The sequence below is a fragment of the Haliotis rubra genome, unplaced genomic scaffold (genome assembly GCF_003918875.1).
Source record: "Haliotis rubra isolate DU_JTF1 unplaced genomic scaffold, ASM391887v1 Scf932, whole genome shotgun sequence".
Taxonomy (NCBI): domain Eukaryota; kingdom Metazoa; phylum Mollusca; class Gastropoda; order Lepetellida; family Haliotidae; genus Haliotis; species Haliotis rubra.
The window spans coordinates 34,442-44,084 of NW_025767671.1; the positions used below are offsets into that span (position 1 = coordinate 34,442).

Genomic DNA, 9,643 nt, shown 5'->3' on the forward strand with positions numbered 1-9,643 from the left:
GGAATTTCACTTGATTAATGTGGGCGAGTAATACACAGAGTACTATACTCCCTCCCGTGTAAATCCATATTTATTAAACTCGCTTTCGCTCTTTTGAAACCAAATCATTACCTCGTTTAATAAATATGGTATTACACGGAAGGTCGTTTAGTATCCTCTATATACGAAACTTCCGTTCGTTAAATATCCCTGTCATCGGGACGTGGTGTGTGGAAGTTGTGTAGCAACGACATACACATAATGGCTCTGTTTGCACAATGGGCAACGTTTTCCTCACACGTGAGTGAGTGAGTTGAGAGTTAAAGTAACATCGGCAATATTTCAGCCATATCGTGACTAAAACTAGTTCTAAATTCATAAAATGCATATAATATATAAAACCCTGTCAACGAAGGACAGTAAAATTACCAGATTATCACAAAATGAGTTAAAAGTAGCTAGCATATATGTTAAAAAGTGAAAACTTATTTTTTGACAATACAGTGTACAAATGGGCTATTGATCGCCAACAACTGAAGGTAGATCCACTAGTGCTTTTTCCTCACACTGGTTAAACAAATATTCAGCAAATATTCAGGAATATCACAACTGTGAGGAAAGACCCTCGAATTAAAAGCAGGTTCTGTTTCGAGTAGAATTTTGATGAAAGTAATTTATCACAGCACATCAGCAGTTAAGGGATTGTGTTTAAGTTGGTTCTGCCTGCCCTTAGACAGAAAGTAACACAAAAAGAAATTAAAAATTTACATGCATTATTCCTGATCAATTTCATGCGGTTAACGATACGGACGTTTAATTATCGAAATAATCAAATATTACAGACCAATAAACATGTTTAGTAAATCATCTGATCTGACGAATGAATAAGTAAAGGGCAAATAAGTCAAACATATAATACATATGAAATGAAGAAAGCAAGATCAGATTACCTGACTTGGTGCAAATATAATGTTGCAAACAAGGACAAAACAAACACCTCGTTCACTTCCCCTGTTTAACCAAGCGTAAAGGATGCGATAATGTGTGTTTGTTGTAAACTGCGAGTGAATGAATACGTTCTATTATTTGGCTCTACGCGCGTGTGTGTTTCCGGGGCGTGTTGATAGCACATTTGCCCGAAATATCATTTGCTTTAAGGAAATCAAATCACATATTTAGTGTTCAAAGTAAACTGTGAGGGGTATTGCTTGAGTGACATTCAGCGCAGTTGAGTGTAGGTATCCTACAGCAAGGAGCGGAGTGTGCTGGGAAGAGCATGAAAGAACAAAAGTAAGCGATATATTTACTTCTACAGACATGGTGGTGTATGTGAAGGAGTGAGTAAGTTTAGTTTTACGCCGCACTCAGCAACATATGGCAGGGGTCTGTAAATAATCGAGTCTGGACCAGACAATCCAGTGAGCAACAGCATGAGCATCGCTCTATGAAAGTTGGATATGATGACACGTGTCAACCAAGCCAGATAGCCTGACCACCCGATCCCATTAGTCGTCTCTTACGACAATCATGGGTTACTGAAGATCAATTATGACCCGAATCTTAACGGATATAACATTGTCTAAGAGTGTTTGTTGGTGTGCTTTCGGATAGTAGGTCAGGATGGTGGACAATAGACAAGCAGACAGACATTTTTATTGTGGTTGGATAATAATGGTACAAGTTGAAAGTAAACACGTGACAGAACGCACATCCAGACCGAGTGGCCAATGTTCCTGATGCGGAGACCCGCTCTGTCACTTACACGCACAGGCAGTAGTTGGACGGCGATTCTTCATCGTCGACGTAGTCGTTGGTGAGGCGACGGCCTTGGCTGACGCCCCGACTAGCCGTACAATCCGTCCGCTTCTGTCGATGATTTAGGCCCGTGTCTTCCAACTCGTCTCTCTGACTGGCCATGGTCTCCCTGACTGACCATATCAGTCAGGTTTTATACACTGACCTGAACACATGTACATACTTCAGATCCGCCGATGTAGAAAGGTGTTAAGTGACATTTACTGATAGCATTGAGAATTAAGGGGTCCTGTCTGGAGGGGGGCTTCGTCATAAAGAGGTATACATCGAACGTTTGCTGAATATATTAAATAGACAAAGGTGTACTTTGGAAACAAATATGTCGTTTGGATATGTTAAGTTTTACAGAAACTTATTGACAGGTTTTAGTCTATGACAACATGTTGACAACAGCTGACTGAGGTAGGATTTTGATGTCTACCTGGTAGCATTTCGAATCCTACCTGTATTTGCTTTTGTTATCTTTTATCAAATTGATTTGTTTTATCAGTTGAATGTTTTGGATACACTGCCAAAAATATCATCGACCATAGCGATTTCATGAAATCACGTATCATTGTATTCGGATCAGTGATATGTATAAAAAAAATGAAAGCACTTCTTTAGAGGCAAACAACCCTTTACGACCTTAGGGTTCGAGTTAGCGTATGCTATCTTTTCCGATCCTTAGGATTAAAGTTGGATCATAGGGTAAGGGTCTGATACCCTTTCCGATCCATATGGTTACGGTTTGGTTCTAGGGTTAGGGTCTGATACCCCTTTCGATCCTCAGGGTTACGGTTTTAGGGTTAGGGACTGATACCCCTTTCGATCCTCAGGGTTATGGTTTAGGTTTAGGGACTGGTACCCCTTTCGATCCTCAGGGTTATGGTTTAGGTTTAGGGACTGGTACCCTTTCCGATCATTAGGGTTACAGTTTAGGGTTAGGGTCTGCATCTGGTACCCTTTCCGATGTAAAAGGAAAGCAAGGTCTACTTTAATCTATTAGAGTCAATAAACAATCATCTTTCCTTAAAATAATGCTCCGTCAGGGTCAGCATAATGGAAACAGGTACAGGCTGGGATGCTAGTATTTTAATCAATGATAATAACAATATCAATTACAGAATTTAGTGGTCTCCATCATGGAGCGGGCAATCTGAAACAGGAAAAGCTGAATGTTGCGATAAGCAATCCCTCAGCATTTACGTTTCTTTGATGATTTTCATGGACTTCACGTGGCTGATTCTTTTCATTTGAACACTTTCTTTCTACAGATGGTCTTTCCTGGTAGAAGGCACAATCTCGGTTTATGCGCTCTCCTGCTTTTGATTTTGACTCCGTTCTTCCAAGGTAGATAGAAAAATAATATGTTTAAAGGATTGCATTACATACGCTAGAGAAGAATGCATTTTTTGTTCATACCTAAAGGATCTTTTTTAATGTGCATCCTATTTTAATTATTGAGTTTTTAAAAGAAATTGAATTAATTGATACATTTTGAAATGTATTGTAATTAGTCACTGTTTTTATTTGATGGAAGGAATAAAAAAGTATGATTCTTAGTGGCTGCCAGTCCCTTTTCATTCAAAGGTTTTTTCTTTCTCTGAATTTAATAGTAGCATATTTGTTCTTTTTAATGTATGGCTATTTGCTAAACAATCACCAACACCTGAAAGTAGGATGTAAATCCAGCTAAGGTGCATGAAGGTAGTAATGGTCCCCATGGTCCCTGGTATGTTAATCTACCTTCAGTTGCTGGTGATCCATAGTTCTCTATAATGATATCGTTTTATGATTACATGCTAGTTTTACCTTCTCTGTGAAACTCCAATTATTTTACTGTTCATCGTCAACAGGTTTCTAATTTCTAATTCTTTTTAAAATTATATATTTATTTTTGTCATTTTAACAAATGTCTGTTTATTTTTCACTCACTCACTCACACACACACACTCATTTATTTATTTATGCATATATCCATTTGCGTTAAGTGCTTTAACAGTTATAAGACGATATTCTCCGCAATTTTGATACTCACTCACTCATTCTGTTTACTAATTTTACATGCAGTTAGTACTGAGGCCTTGTGAAGAGTATAAGTTACTATGAGAAAGTCCTGCGCCGTCGTTTCTAAATTCACGACGGCACTTTTGTGTTCAATATGTTCCAGGTGCTGTGGAGATTGTGTGTCCACAGATAGGCTGCTTGGACTCGCTGGCAAACCTGACCTGCATTGGCACAGGGAGGACACATTCTTATATTCAGCCAACGAGCGGTGTAGTCACAATATGTGACATGAACACATCCGAATGTGCTCCTGAGGCCATGGTGACCATACCTAACTCCTCCTACAGTGTTCTCACAGTACCGATGGTTAACCCGTCACACGCAGGATACTGGACATGCTCCATTGGGGATAATGTGTCACATTGTCTCTTGATAGTTGCAGGTGCGTGTGTCACTATGACTTAGATCACTCTGAAATGAAATATACATCACGTCGTTCATGCGATATTGTTCGACCTAGCTGGCAATTCTATAATAAAACAATTATACATGTACGAAGTGAGTGAGTGAATTAAAATTTAAAGTCACATCGGCAATATTTCAGCCATATCGTGACTAATACTAGTTCTAAATTCATAATACATACATATAATATATAAAACCCTGTCAACGAAGGGCAGTAAAATTACTAGATTATCACAAAATGAGTTAAAACCAGCTTACATATATCATTAAAAGTAGAAAACTATTTTTGGACAATACAATGTAAAAATGGGCTATAGATCACCAGGAACAGAAGGTTGATCTCCATACTAGGGACCATGGGACTTACAGTGTGTTTGCTACCTACATGGACCCTAACTAGATTTACACCATCCCTTCAGCCACTGGCGAATGTAGTCAAATCTAGCCGTAATATACAATTACAAATATGCTACGTTTAGAAAATCTGGTCAGTATAAATTTACCTTGAATGTTTTGGGACTTACGTACCTCCACAGGAAGACGTATACAGTATGAAGTGAGTGAGTGCAACTAACAACTAACCGTAAGAGGCGACTAACGGGATCGGGTGGTCAAGACGCTGACTTGGTTGACACATGTCATCCTGATCGAATCGTAATTGCATAGATCTATGCGTAGGATTTTGATCACTAGATTGTCTGGTAGAGACTCGATTATTTACAGACCGCCGCCATATGGCTGGATAAACCCCCCCAAAAAACAGAAACAACCATCGTCGGCATAGAGATTGTAGTCACATGTTTAGGCGTGTATTTTCCTTTGAAAGAGATGTCATTGAATGCTGTTGTCTGTTTCATTTCAGAACTTCCATCATGTGCTGTACTAAGCAGCCAGTCTGCGCACGAAACAACGGTACGAGTACAACACTACTACTGCTCTGATTCCATTGAACTTCATTTAAAGACTGGAAACTTGACAAGAAGGTTATTGAACACTACACGTACCAACACTACAGTTGACATTTGGGAGACCACAGACAATGTACAAACGTCGTTTGAAGATAAGATGTTGATCTATGTCCGTGGCAATACAAGTTGGGAAATTGCTTGTACAGGTACGTTTGTTTGTGTTCAGTTGAGTGAGTGAGTTTAGTTTTATGCGGCACTCAGCAACTATGCAGCATTCCAGCTATATGGCGGTGGTCTGTAAATAATATAACAATTATACATGCAGAATGCATTGCTGTGATTGTAACTGATACACCATATTATTTGAATAACATCATATGTGTGATGAGTATACATACACACGGACAGAGAGAGAGACACATACACAAGCAGACAAACACACATACACATATATACACACACACACACACATACACGTACGTACATGGGTATGTAGGTACTTTGTCGGCATAGAGACCCTTGAACATCCTACCCATGAATGTGGTAAGAGGCAAGTAACGGGAGGCAACAACAACAACAACGACAACAACAAAACAAAGAAAACAAACAAACAAAAAGTCTGTAGTCACGTTTTCAGGTAACAAAAATACATCTACCTCATTGTAAAAGTACATTTCCCATAGATTTAATATATTCTTATGGAATAATGGAATTTGTTAACTTTAATCTTGAAATGTAAGAATTATGAGCCAACCAAGACAAAAAGAGCTCCAATGTTGGTATGTCAAAAAGCAGCCTTTTAAAAGTATTTTGTAAGCCATAATACAGTTTAGTACATTATAAAGATATGAACATCTTTTGCTTTAATACCCCTATTTTCCTAGCTTTGTGATAAACGATTTCTTGATATCTTTCCTGATTTACTTTTCCATATAATGGAAAGCAATTCTCTCTTTATTGACTTATTGACCTCGATAAACTTGAGGACAGAGATACAGCTTGCTTGGTGATTGTGTATAGATAAACCCTTCTGATTTACTGATTAACATTCATTCATAAATTGTTGAAGATATTGCATTCCATACATCAAAGCGTCGCTTGAATTTTTCTCCTGGTATTTCAATGTTGTAATGAAACAAACTGGGTTATTAAGGACTAACATCATGCCAATATATTTGTAGCTGGATATGTGGGGTGATTAAATACAAAATGTACGTGCAGACGACCTCGGCAGACAGATTTGCGTTTTTCTCCAGATATACAAGGTCCGCAATAGCGAGAATTTAAGTTTTGCGCTTAAGGGGATGCACCTTGTTTGGGGTCCTTAATCTGTTGTTTATGGACGCACATTCTGTCCCTCAAGCACTACGTTTGTCCAATGTATTCTTCATGGCACCCTTGGCATATAATAACCTAAATAATATGTTTTGCGGAGCAGTCCATGTTAGAGCGTACATGAAATAATTGTTTCCTATTTTTGAACTTATACATGAAGTTTCAAGTATATATTCACAAGTTCCACAATTTCCCCGTTTACATTTTGAGACACTGAATTCTGTAGGTTTAATACATGAGTCGAATGTGGCACGTGTCAATATGTATTTTAAGTTACGGCTTTGGCGTTTACTCTTTATCAATGTTACATTAGCCATAATTCGATTCATATATTCATATCAGCATTTAAAATTGGAACATTTTGTCTTATGATATGATAAGGTTCCGGATTCTTGGGATTGTGTGTTGAAACATAGGCCAGATTGACAGTGTTACTTTTTTGTTTATCACGAACTTTCAACAGTGTCCTTCTGTCTGTGTTTATTGCTTTCTTTATTCCATCTTCCACAAGAAGAACTGGGTATCCACGGGACTGTAGATATGATTTTAGTTCTGATATGATTAGTTATGATTTTAGATGGAATAAAGAAATAAATTACTGGTATTTAATTGCCTGTTCAACTTTATGACAGTTTGAGAAATGACGCATAGAAATGTGAACAGTAACAAATAAAATGTCGCCTTTGTCGACACATTCCAGATGACAAAGACTGGCAGGTTAAAGTAGCTTAATATGATGGATGGGCAGCTGCCTGCAATATGATTATGTCAGAGGTAACGGGAAAATGCTCCATGGAGGACTAAAATTACTTTGTGTAGGTGGAAGTAAAACTTTCAACCAACGGATATAAATATTCATAGAAATATGAAGACTGTGATAGGTGGGAGTTTGCAAAAATCAAAATGTAAGTAGTTATAAAGGAATTCCCGTTGAATATGAACATTGGTGAGAGGATTTCGTGCTGATAACAACAGTTCTCGGGGACAAAGATAGAACAGTGAGACCATAATCTCACGACAGAGTTTTGTGGAATGTTTCCAACTACCAGTAATTAAGTATCATACCGTGGGAAATCGTAACTCAACTTAAAATGTCTTGTCCTTTTTCGAATGATCAATTTGTTTTCAAGTAATAAATGTGGAATTTTAAAAGCATAATTTTCTGAGAGAAGTTGCTCAAATTTCGATAAGAGCAGAGGATTAGGTGGGTATTATTTTGAAGTTGTTGTCTTTTTCTGACAATCATGAATGCTGATGTCTGTCGGAATTCATAAAGTTTCAACGCACAGTGACAAGGGAATTTAAATGTACAAATCTGCAAAGCTGGGCTTCTTTCCATATGCGACCATTGCAAGTTAATACAATATAGAAGATGATTAAGACATAGTTCGATTTCGAGTGTCATCGAACGAAGCCCATTTGGTCGGAATTTAACATTATGCAAAGATTAAATTCTAGATTAAATAAAGCAAGTGCGCAGGTGAGAACCGTTTTGGTTTCAGGAGATGTAAAATCTGGCACTGTTTTACGTATTTACCATAAGAAATTAAAAAATCTATAGTAGAAATTTCAAAATACTGATTTTGTCGCTTCTGAAACAGTCAAATAACATGGTAAACTCATAACTTGAGTAACGTGCGTACTTGATTGATTTATTGGTGAACCGCATTCATTAATTCGGTATACATCGAGGAGAGTAGAGTGGGTTAGGGAAGATTAGTGAGCAAATATTAATGAACTTCTGAGTGTGAGGAGAGTGAACAATACGTTGTAACTTGGATCCTTATGAACAATGTGAAACAAAGGATATTCAACATTGACATATGTTTTAAAACATATTCAAAGCTTTCTTCACTTTCTTAACTGGGAGCAAAGATTGACTCAAATAGTGATTAACTAACTGTTGAATTCTGCAATACATTTCATCAATTTGTTGTCGAATAGTTATTAGGAATGTAATGTAATCTAACAAATTTTACAAGAAATGAATTACTACTGAACAGCATAATATATTATAGATGTTTAATGTCTCTATGATTCGTTTCAAATATATTAAAAGCGGATGAAATGCACATTTGGTTTAGATATGCATGATGATATCTGAAGTTGTACTTGAAGAGCACGAGAAGAATTAGTTACATACAACAACAATTGTGCGACTTACTTTGCTAGTCTTGCTACATCTTTGACTGTAGGAGTGCCAAAAAGTGAACGACTAATTGATCCAATAAAGGAAAGAATTGTTCGGTTTTAAAACATTATTTTGTTGTTAGTCCAGGATAGTAGAACGTCGGTTCAGTCATATTGGCATGAATATAACAAATGTTATATTTGGGATTACACTTTCTTAGTAAAGTACAAATTCTAGTACTGTTTTGAGTTGAGCCCCATCCGGGATTCGAACTCACACCCTCAGAGTCAGGCACCTAATCGCCAGCACATAAAGTTACATTTGACCACTTTCTAAATGGCATTGTGTATTTCATGGGCAGTTGTACAGGCTTGTTTTAGAAAGACAGGCACAATGTATGCAAATGCAAATTGAAGTAACCGCATGAAACGCATTAATCTGCGGAATTAATATTCAAACGTCACTAGTCACAACTGTCCAGTACACGAGGAACTCTTGTCCTGCCTGCCTTACGTATCATCTGTCACACCCACTGAAAAATCATTGTAATGAGGACGTACCAAAAGTTTGGGTAATTTGCCCTATCGCACATTCCTGTTGACAATTTTATTTTGTATTCGACTTCATGCACCCATTTGTTTTGAAAAATGTCGAAAATGTAATACTTTCGTACACACAGAATACATGTGAACACGTATGCTACCATGGGCTATACTGGTCGAATGAGTGAGTGAATGCTAAAATTCAATAAATCAGTGTATAAACATAAACATAAATTTTTGATTTAGTGAAAAAAGATATAACTAATCCACATTTTGATGCAAGGTTTCCATGCATTGTAAAACCGAGCAATGGCGAAAATCCATCATGATTCTGTTCCTGTAAGTAGTAACCAAGAGCATCGGAAAAAATATGATACCAATTGTCACATGTAGCTAATAGTAATCTCACACCAGTAACCGTTCGAATAAGTAACTTACAACAACAGTAGTATCTGATCAACACGTTTGAGAAGAACATT

General features: G+C 37.3%; 1 long non-coding RNA gene across 1 annotated transcript; it reads left to right on the forward strand.

Moving 5' to 3' along the window:
- Positions 1-819: 819 nt before the first annotated feature.
- Positions 820-5,290, forward strand: LOC124264614. Its single transcript, XR_006895182.1, has 4 exons — positions 820-1,269; positions 3,051-3,126; positions 3,947-4,225; positions 5,111-5,290. It is a non-coding gene; the product is annotated as an uncharacterized LOC124264614 (long non-coding RNA).
- Positions 5,291-9,643: the final 4,353 nt, after the last annotated feature.